The following is a 10,285-nucleotide window of genomic DNA, read 5'->3' as shown; positions in this document are numbered from 1 at the left end:
AATGAAGAGCTGGGGTCGATCTCACCACCCCGAGATCAACACCTGAGCCAAAATCAAAAGCTGCTTAACCAACTGAGCCACCCAGGCACCCCTATTTCTAATTTCTAAAAACTGGAAGCAATCAAGGTGTCTTTCAATAGGTGAATTGAAAAACAAACTGTGGGACATCCATACAATGGAATATTGTACAGCAATAAAAAGAAATGCACTAACGAGCTCCAAAAAGACATGGAGGAAACATATATTGCCAAGTGGAAGAAGTCACATGAAAAGGTTATATACTGTGTAATTCTAACTAGGTGACCTTCTGGAAAAGACTAAACTATAGAGACAGTGAAAAGATCAGTTGCCAGGGGTTGGTGAGGGTAGAGGAAGAGGAACACCTAGGTGGGGCACAGGGGATTTTGAGGACAGTGAAACTAATCTGCATGATCCTGTAGGGGTGGATACATGACATCATGCATTTGGAAAAACCCACAGAACTGTACAACACAAATAATGAATGAACCTTAATTGAACTTTACTTAATAATACTTAATTTACTTTACTTAATAATAATGCATCCATATTGGTTCATCAATTATAACAAATGTACCATAAAAATGCAAGATGTTGATAATAGGAGAAAGTGGAGTAGGGGCAGGGGATATGGGAACCCTCTAAGAGGCCCAGTTTTTCTGTAAACCTATAAATGCTCTAAAAAAAAAATGAAATCTGGGCTCCTGGGAGGCTCATATGGTTAAATGTCTGCCTTTGTCTCAGGTTATGATCCCAGGGTCCTGGGATCGAGTCCTGCATCGGGCTTCTTGCTCAGCGGGGATACTGCTTCTCTCTCTGCTCCTCCCCTCTGCTCATGCTGTCTCTCTCTCAAAATAAATAAATAAAAATCCTTAAAAAAATGAAATCTATTTTTAAATTAGGATTTATTTATTTATTTTAGAGAAGTGGGGAGGGGCAGAGGGTGAGGGAGAGAGAGAATCTCAAGCAGACTCCTGCCTAGCGTGGAGCCAGACATGAGGCTCCATCTCACAACCCTGAGATCATGACCTGAGGCAAAATCAAGAGTCAGGCGCTTAACCAACTGAGCCACCCAGGGGCCCCAAGTCGTCTTCTTCTTTTTTTTTTTTTTTAAGTAAATGGTAGCAATCTGGTTGAGGAAGGAAACCGTAACTCAACTTGTCACCAAACCGGCAATGACTTTGTCATTATTTTTCCTCTGGTATTTCCCAGCCTAGACTTAAAGGCAGCCCAAAACTCAGAACTACTCACAGGGTAGAGGAAGAGGAACACCTAGGTGGGGCACAGGGGATTTTGAGGACAGTGAAACTAGGTGAAGACAAAAAGAACTCTTAAAAAAAAAAAAAAAACTGGTCTGAAGAGCAGGAAAGGAGGATCTATGGGTCATAGAGAGTGGGTGGTACACCCAGGATAGATCCAAATAGCACTGCAACATCTTGGAAAACTGAACTGATATTGGAATCATATCCTGGAGAAAGTGGGTTGCGACTTGCAACCTGAACCTGAGTTAATTGCCTGGCTGCCTGCCAAAACAAAACAGCAAGATTCTCCATAGGATTCGAACAAAATCCAGGGTACCTGGGTGGTTCAGTCAGTTGAGCAAGGCTGCCTTCGGCTCAGGTCATGATCTCAGGGTCCTGGGATCAAGCCCTCTATGGGGCTCCCTGCTCTGCAGGGAGTCCGCTTCTCTGCCCCTCCCCTAGCTTGTGCTCTCACTCATTCTCTCTCTCAAATAAATAAAGAAAAACTTTTTTTTTAATATTTTATTTATTTGACAGAGAGAGACACAGCGGGAGGGGGAACATAAGCAGGGGGAGTGGGAGAGGAAGAAGCAGGCTTCCCACAGAGCAGGGAGTCTGATGCAGGGCTAGATCCCAGGACCCTGGGACAATGACCTGAGCCGAAGGCAGATGCTTAACGACTGAGCCACCCAGGCGCCCCAAGAAAAACCTTTTTAAAAATAAAATAAAATAATAAAAAATAAAAAATAAACAAAACCCAGCATATCGTAATTTAACATTGTGTTGTATAGAATATTCAAATTTTCAAGAATACAACCCAAAATTAGTCAACATATGAAGTAGGACATTCCCAACCACTGACAAAGAAAAATAAAATCATCATACACGAACCCTAACATAATGCAAATGTTAGAATTATCAAATACTTTTTTTAAAAGATTTTATTATTTATTTATTTATTTGAGAGAGAGAGCATAGAGGTAGAGTGGGAGGGAGAAGCAGACTCCACACTGAGCGGAGAGCCCGATGCGGGGCTTAATCCCAGGATCCCAAGATCATGACCCAAGCCAAAGGCAAACTCCCAACCAACTGAGCTAACCAGGTGCCCCAGAATTATCAAATACTTTAAAGCGGGTATTATAACTATGCCCAAGAAGTAAGAGCAAACACTCTTGAACTAATGGAAACAGAGAAAGCCTCAATAGAGAAATAGAGTTGTTTAGAAAAAGAACCATACATGGGTCACCTGGGTGGCTCAGTCAGTTAAGCACCTACCTTCGGCTCAGGTCATGATCCTGGGGTTCCGGGATCTGAGCCCAGTGTCAGGCTTCCTGCTCAGCTCTGCTTCTCCCTCTCCCTCTGCCCCCCACCTCCTGCTCATGCTCTCTTTCACACACTCTCTCAAATAACTAAATAAAATCTTTAAAAAAAAAAAAAAAAGAACCACATGGAAGTTTTGGAACTGAAAAATACAATAACCAAAATTGATAATTCACTGGATGGGCTAAGTAACACAATGGAGATCGAAAAGGAAAGAGGCAATGAACTTGAGGTGAGAGCAAGAGAAATTATCCAATCTCAACAACAGAGCTGTGGGATAATATGAAAAGGTCCAATATTCCCATCATCAGAGCCTCAGAAAAAGAGGAGAAAGAACTGTAGTGCGGAAAAAAATGTTTGAAGAAGTAATGGCTGAAAACTCCCCCAAGGGGCAAAAGATACAAGCCTACGGCTCCTTCAGGGCAGAGATTTTTGTTGGGTTTCCTCACCACCAGAGCAAAACCTGGCAGTCAGCATGTGTTGAATAGACAAGACCCCATGAAGTGCGGAAGCATCTCCAATAGATCCGGAGTGGGCCCTGGAAAGTTGCCTTTTAACAAGTGAGGCTCTGCTGCTCTGGGAAGTTTGAGAACTCCTAATTCAGCGCTTCCTCCTTCTCCCACCCAGTTCCATGCCTGTAGCTTCTTGCATCCCACATACCACCTCCTTCTGGAACACCAGCCAGACGTTCCCGCCTCCGCCGGCCTGGATGTACATATGGAACATTACAGTTGTTTCTTGAGGCCCCTAGAGACCCTTTGAAGGCAGAGTGGGTATCTGGTGTGTCTCATTCTCTCTTTTAACCCTACAATAGGCACAAATGCTATGTTCCCATTTCTTGGATGAACAAACAAAGGGCTTCAGTAGGTTCAGCCATGGGTTCAGGGTCCCCCATGGGTAAGTGGACGAGAGAGTTCTTGGACTCTGGTCTGAGACTGCATCATGTAACAAGAGTCAAAACAAATACTGAACACCTGTTGCAGGCAGGCTCTGGTCTAAGCATTGCACACCCATCAATGCCTTTTCTTCTCCCAGCAACTCTTTGAGATGGGGACTCTTTTCTTCCCATTTTGTAAGTGACAGGACAGAGGCACTGAAGTGTGCATAACTTCCTGGGATCCCTGGTAACAAAGTCCCTCTTTTGATCCCAAACCCTGTTTGGTCAGAAATCTGGACATGTACTTTAAGTTCCTGTTTTTCTTTGAATGTCAGCATCGTGAAGTCAGATAGAAAAATAAGTAGTTCTCGGGATGCCTGGGTGGCTCAGTCAGTTAAGCATCTGCCTTGGGCTCAGGTCATGTTCCCAAGGTCCTGGGATCAAGCTCCACTTTGGGCTCCTTGTTCAGCGGGGAGTCTGCTTCTCCCTCTCCCACTCCCCCTGCTTGTATTTCCTCTCTCGCTGTGTCTCTCGCTGTCAAATAAATAAAATCTTAAAAAAAAAAAAGATTTTAGGGCGCCTGGGTGGCTCAGTTGGTTAAGCGACTGCCTTCAGCTCAGGTCATGATCCTGGAGTCCTGGGATCGAGTCCCGCATCGGGCTCCCTGCTCGGCGGGGAGTCTGCTTCTCCCTCTGACCCTCCCCCGTCTCATGCTCTCTCTCTCTATCTCATTCTCTCTCTCGAATAAATAAATAAAATCTTTAAAAAAAAGATTTTATTTATTTATTCGAGAGAGAGAGAAGCAGAGGGAGAGGGAGAAGTAGACTACCCGCTGAGCAGGGAGCCCCATGTGGGGTTCCATCCCAGGACCCCGGAATCATGATCTGAGCTAAAGGAAGATGCTTAACAGACTGAACACCCAGGCGCCCCTAACTAACTGGAATTTAAATAAAAACTTTTAAAAAAGGGGGGGAGGGAGGGACACCTGGGTGGCTCAGTTGGTTGGGTGTCTGCCTTCAGCTCAGGTCGTGATCCCGGGGTCCTAGGATCAAGTCCCGGGTAGGGCTCCCTGTTCAGTGGGGAGTCCGCGTCTCTCTCTGCCCCTCACCCCACCTATGTCCATGCTCTCTCTCTCTCACTCTCGCTCTCACTCTCTCTCAAATAAATAAATAAATAAATATCTTAAAAAAAAAAAAAAGAGGTAGTTCAAAGGACAAAGATCTCAAAGGGCACCTGGGTTGATCTCCGGTTGTGAGTTGAAGCTCTGCATTGGGCTCCATGCTGGGCGCAGAGCCTACTTAAAAAGTAAATATAGAATAGAATAGAATAGAATAGAATAGAATAGAATAGAATAGAATAGAATAGAATAAGCAAAGGACAAAGATCTGAAAAAAATACCCATCATATTTAATGGGGGTTATCCCAAGCACAAGGGCAATGAGGAGTTGCTGTCCCTTTGAGTATTATTATTATTTTGAATGATACATGAAGACACCCTAGCAAACAGATTCCCCAGAAAAGCAGACATATAGAAAACAAAACGTGATGCCCCCCATTTCAAGCCCCCACCCGCTTCCCCTCCCCAGGAACCAGAACTATCCACAGTTTGCTTGCATGTCCCCTGTCCCCTTTCCCCCATGTTTGTGGATACGCCAGTGGTCACAGACAAAACCATAACTTAAGGTTTTGTTTTCTTGTGTAGACAGACTTCCTCTTTCTAAATCAAACATTTCTTAACGTTTAACTTTTTTTTTTTTTTTTTAGTACAAGCACACTATACTTTTGTAATCAGAAAAAGAAAGGGCAGTGTCCTGTTCTGGGGCAGAGAGCCATCCACTGTTTTCGAAATTTCAGAATGCAAAACATAAAGAGATGAGGTCACCTGGGATGGCCCAGAGCTCAGGATCTGGTGCACGCACCTCATATGCACTTTCCCAATACTTTGCCTGTGAGTTTTCTGGAACATGGGGTCAATGATTAACAGCATATTTCTGCTGCCAGAACACAGACAGGGCCACCGTGCCCAGGACTGGAACAGAAGACTGTCTTCCCACAGGGCCACATGTTAGGAAAAGCAACATAAACCAAGGTGATATAATAATAAAAATAGCTACATGCTCCTTGGAAGGTTACTATTTGCTTTGTATCCTCTAAGTCAGCAAATCCCATAAAATTATAAGACAAACTGCATATGAAATTTTATATTTTCTAGTAGTACATTAACAAGGCAAAAAGAAACCAGTGGGGACGCCTGGGTGGCTCATTTGGTTAAGCGTCTGTCTTCAGCTCAGGTCATGATCCCAGGGTCCTGGGATGGAGCTCCACATCGGGCTCCCTGCTGGGTGGGGAGCCTGCTTCTCCCTCTGTCTGCCGCTCCCCCTGGTTGTGCTCTCTTTCTCTCTCTGACAAATAAATAAATAATATCTAGAAAGAAAGAAACAAACAAACAAACCAGTGAGGGGTGCCTGGGTGGCTCAGTGGGTTAAGCCTCTGGTTTCCACTCAGGTCATGATCTCAAGGTCCTGGGATCAAGCCCCGCATCGGGCTCCCTGCTCAGCAGAGAGCCTGCTTCTCCCTCTCCCACTCCCCCTGCTTGTGTTCCCTCTCTCGCTGTGTCTCTCTGTGTCAAATAAATAAATAAAATCTTTCAAAAAAAAAAAAAAAGGAGTTAGCAATTGACTCAAACCCAGAAGGGTTCCGAAGTGTACTCCCTTGACCTGTATACTTCCTGTCCTCCATTCTAGCTTGAAGAAGTGTTGTGATCAGCAGGCCCGCATTCAAGTCCTGACTATGTTGCTTATAAGCTGGGTATCCTGCATACTTCGCTTAATCACTCTGAAACTCAGATTCATCATCTGAAAAAGAGACAGTGGCACAGAAGCCAGAGGGTGGAGGAATGAATGAATGACCCATAGCCCTGAGGACACCGCACAGAGAGCCAGGCACCCAGCGAGCCCTGGATACACTCCAGGTATTTCAGCCACTGTAATTTTTCCACTTACTGAATTCATTTGAGCAGAGACCCAAACATGTTACCCAACCTTTGCACATAATGCATTCCTGGAAATGTGTTTGAAGCTCATTTCGCAAAACTCAAACAATAGATTTCTGTGCTGTAAAGAACATCCCATTTACTAAGGACTACGCCAAGTATGAAATCCCGAAGTACTTTTCATCTCTTAGATGTCATTGTCCAAGATGTATTTCCAGGATTTCATACATGTTATTTTTTAAAGTAATTGGATTTATCTTATTGTGTATTGTTTGGTCCTGCTTACAAAAGTGATGGGTGCTTGTTGGCAACAAAAAATTCAATTGTTAGAGAAATATGCAATGCAGAAAGTAAAGGTAGTGTGGAGATCGCATGCAGAAACACATACAAATGGTTGGTGTGTGTGCCCAGGGAGGGGCCGTCCCACCAAGATGTCAAAGCATCAGAACACAGAACATGAAAGAAATGGTTAAAACAGCATGCATATTGCCTTAGTAGGTTTTGCCAAGTTGCCCTCCCCAAAGGTTCTACCAAGAGATGCCCTTGCTAACAATTTGGAGATTTCCTGTTTCCCCATACCTCCAACTCTGGGCATTCCCAAGTTTCTTCATTTGGTTAAATTGAGGGGAAATTGACTATTTTATGAAAAGCACACACATGCTCCAATTGTGTCCATTGCCTCCATAATTAAACTGGTCACCCAGCTTAAGCCTCAAAGGATCCAGCTGAAAGATTTGTTTCTTTTGACATGAGCTTCCCTTCCCTCCACTTGCCCCCAACCCCAGTGGCCTTTAGCTTCCTGTAATGGACCGAACTGCTTCCCACCTCATGTGCACAGTCTGTGCCTCTTCAACTAGGAAACAATTATTCACCCTTCAAAGAGACCTAGGGTAAGTTCCTGAACCTGTTTTCCCATTTGTAATAATCTCATCCCCTTCGTGGAGGTGCTATGAAGATTATATGAAATACATAGTTTCAAACGCTTGGCACAGTGTTTCACAGTGTTAGGATTTCAGCTCAAGGGGCACCTCCTCCAGGAAGTCCTCCCTGACCAACCTGCCCAGGTCAGGTCATGGACCCCTCAATGACTCTTTTTTGGTATATATCATTAATACAATGTGGGAAACAAAGGCAGAAGAAAAATAATTAAATTTCCTTACTACCTACAACCCATTAACAAGTCCTTGAAACAGGCAAAGTGACATTCCTCTAGGAACTCAACTGCTTCGATGTTGACACTTTGCTAAGGGCAAAAGACAATCCTAGCCCGGCCCCCCTCCCCCCTACCTGTAAGCCTACTTTAAAATATAAAAATTCTTTTGGAAGCTACATTTATCTCTAAACCCCCCAAGATACATGCTGGCAGTCATCCCCCAAGTATATGGCCCACTGATATACATCTGAAGGGTCTCATGACTAAGGTTTTATTAGACGGTAATAAATGACCTTTTCCCAACAAGAAGCTAGCCCCCTCAAGGTCCTGGAAACCTTGCTTCCAAAAGTGCTTAGACACTTACGCTATATCCCTACCCCCTCCCAACTTGAAAGTATGCAATGGACCACTCCTCATGACCCCAGTGCTGCTCTTTCTGCCCACAGGTCCCGTCCCTATGTTTAATAAAACCACCATTTTGCACCAAAGATGTCTCATGAAGGGCGCCTGGGTGGCTCAGTTGGTTAAGCGACTGCCTTCAGCTCAGGTCATGATCCCAGGGTCCTGAGATCGAGCCCCGCATGGGGCTCCCTGCTCTGCGGGGAGCCTGCTTCTCCCTCTCCCACTCCCCCTGCTTGTGTTCCCTCTCTCGCTGTGTCTCTCTCTGTCAAATAAATAAAGAAAATCTTTAAAAAAAAAAAAAAGATGTCTCATGAATTCTTTCTTGGCCATCGGCTCCAGACCTCACCCCACCAAACCTTACCAACATTCCAAAACTACATCAAATGGATGGATCAGTAAGGGCTCAGTCTTTGACTCAATTATACCAACATGTCAGAGGCTACACTTCTTTTTTCTTTTTAAGATTTATTTATTTATTTGAGATAGAGAAAGAGAGAGACTGAGGGGAGGGGCAGAGGGAGAAGGAGAGAGAGGATATCAAGTAGACTTCCCTCTGGGTGCAGAGCCCGCCTTGGGGCTTGATCTCAGGACCCTGAGATCAGGAACTGAGCCCAAGTCAAGAGTGGGACGCTTAACTGACTGAACCACGCTGATGCCCAGGGGCTACTTCTTATCACTGTTATCAGCACATCCATTTTCTCCCTATCCACACCTTTCTGTAAAGACAGAAGATAAATGCAGTAATGCTCCTACCACCGCACAAACAAGCCAAGATGGCCACAGAGCTCAGAAAACTGCTGGTGGGTAGGCAGTGCCCCCATGTGATCGCTGGAAATGTTTGTTTCTCTGTCCATCCACAATTGCCAAAATTCAATGCTCTGGTTATATCTTCTGTTTGTCCTTCCGGATCAACTGCCCTGAGAGGCTAACAGCATGGCTGGCTCCCTTGCTCTCCCTGCCTTCTGGTGCAGCCAATGTGAGGCTCCAGCAGGAGATGGGAGAATGGCAGGCAGCAGAAGGAGGGGTCTTGCTTCCCCTCTCCAGAACACTAGCCGGATCTAGTGACTCGATTTTAACATACAAAAGGTGGCAGTAGAAGTGATGCCGTGAGGCTTCCAACACTAGGTCATAGAAGATGCAACTCCCACCTGGCTTTTCTTCTCTTGTTGGATCCCCTGCCCTGGGGAGGGCAGCTGCCAAGTTGGGGGTATACTCAAGCAGCCCAAGGAGGGAGGAATTGGGCCATCCCACCGACAACCAGCACCTGCCAGCCAGCCATGTCGAATGGACCCTCCAGCCCCAGTCAAACATTCAGGTGACTGCAGCCCTGGCCAACATCTTGACTACAATATTTATGAGAAACCCTGAGCCAGAAAGTCTAGCAAAACCATTTCTAAATTCCTGATGCACAAAAACTATACGAGACAGTTTGATGCTCCGTGACTGGAACGGTGCCTGGTGCAGAGTAAGAGCTCGATATGATGGCCATTATTATGAGACTCTAGCAGATCTGGGGGCGCCCGGGTGGCTCAGTCAGTTAAGCGTCCAACTCTTGGTTTCCTCTCAGGACATGATCTCGGGATTGTGAGATCGAGCCTTGCGTCGGGCTCATGCTGGGTGGGGAACTTAAGATTCTCTCTCTCCCTCTCCCTCTGCTCACCACTAGCCTCCCCCTCCCCCCCCCCCCCGCTCTCTCTCTCTCTCTCTCAAAAAAAAATTTAGAAGATCTTGTTCATGTTGGAGGTGGATGGGTCTCCCACCTGTTTCCTGTCTGCTTGCCACCCACCCCTCCCTCTCCACTGGGTAAGTAATAATTATATACCATATATTATATATACTGTACATATGTATAACAAGAGAGCGCCTCCACACCTCCCCACTTCCTTCAGGATAAAATCCCAGGTACTCTATGCCACCTACATGCACCCCTCCCCACTTGAAATTCCACATTCAGTCACAAAGAACTGTGAACTGTTTATATTCACTAATAGGCTCCAGACGGGGTGCACAGACCCACAGACAAAGTTCTGGAGGTCAAGTAGAAAACATGAGAACACCTAGATTTTTAAATCTCCATTTTTTGGTGTGTTTGTTAAAGAATATCTTTATGTAATAGGGGCCCCTGGCTGGCTCAGCGGGTGGAGCATGTGACTCTGGATCTCAAGGTCACCCGTTCAAGCCCCACCTTGGGTGTGGAGCCTGCTTTAGAAAAAATTTAAAAATTGTGCTAGCCAAGAGGATTCTCAACCTTCCGATTTACAGTGCAGATTCCCAGGAACCCC

This window comes from Mirounga angustirostris, unplaced genomic scaffold, assembly GCF_029215605.1.
Source record: "Mirounga angustirostris isolate CCGP_5_RB_7025 unplaced genomic scaffold, mMirAng1.0.hap1 SCAF_1, whole genome shotgun sequence".
In the NCBI taxonomy this organism is placed as follows: Eukaryota; Metazoa; Chordata; class Mammalia; order Carnivora; family Phocidae; genus Mirounga; species Mirounga angustirostris.
Note: the sequence above shows the minus strand (reverse complement) of the source record.